Below are 237 nucleotides of genomic sequence, written 5' to 3' on the forward strand. Positions count from 1 at the left end.
TCTATACGGCATGAAATATTTATATGAATCATTATTTGATACATTTCTGAAATATTTGTAAACATTTGTAAAACGTTTCACAAAAATATTTTAGAAATACTGTGCAAATATTGTAAGAAGATAAATACTTCAAAACTCTGAATTCCTGGACATATTTATATTAAAAAAAAAATTTATAAAAATCTTTTGAAATATTTCAAATCTTGCAATAAAATATTTTGGAAATATTTCTGAAAT

The 237-nt window shown here is 19.8% G+C and overlaps 1 protein-coding gene across 3 annotated transcripts in view; it reads right to left on the reverse strand.

Moving 5' to 3' along the window:
* Nucleotides 1–237, reverse strand: part of LOC108749229 — a 28,731-nt gene that overhangs the window by 4,589 nt on the left and 23,905 nt on the right. The window lies entirely within an intron of this gene.

The sequence above is a fragment of the Trachymyrmex septentrionalis genome, unplaced genomic scaffold (assembly GCF_001594115.1).
Source record: "Trachymyrmex septentrionalis isolate Tsep2-gDNA-1 unplaced genomic scaffold, Tsep1.0 scaffold277, whole genome shotgun sequence".
NCBI classification, from domain to species: Eukaryota; Metazoa; Arthropoda; class Insecta; order Hymenoptera; family Formicidae; genus Trachymyrmex; species Trachymyrmex septentrionalis.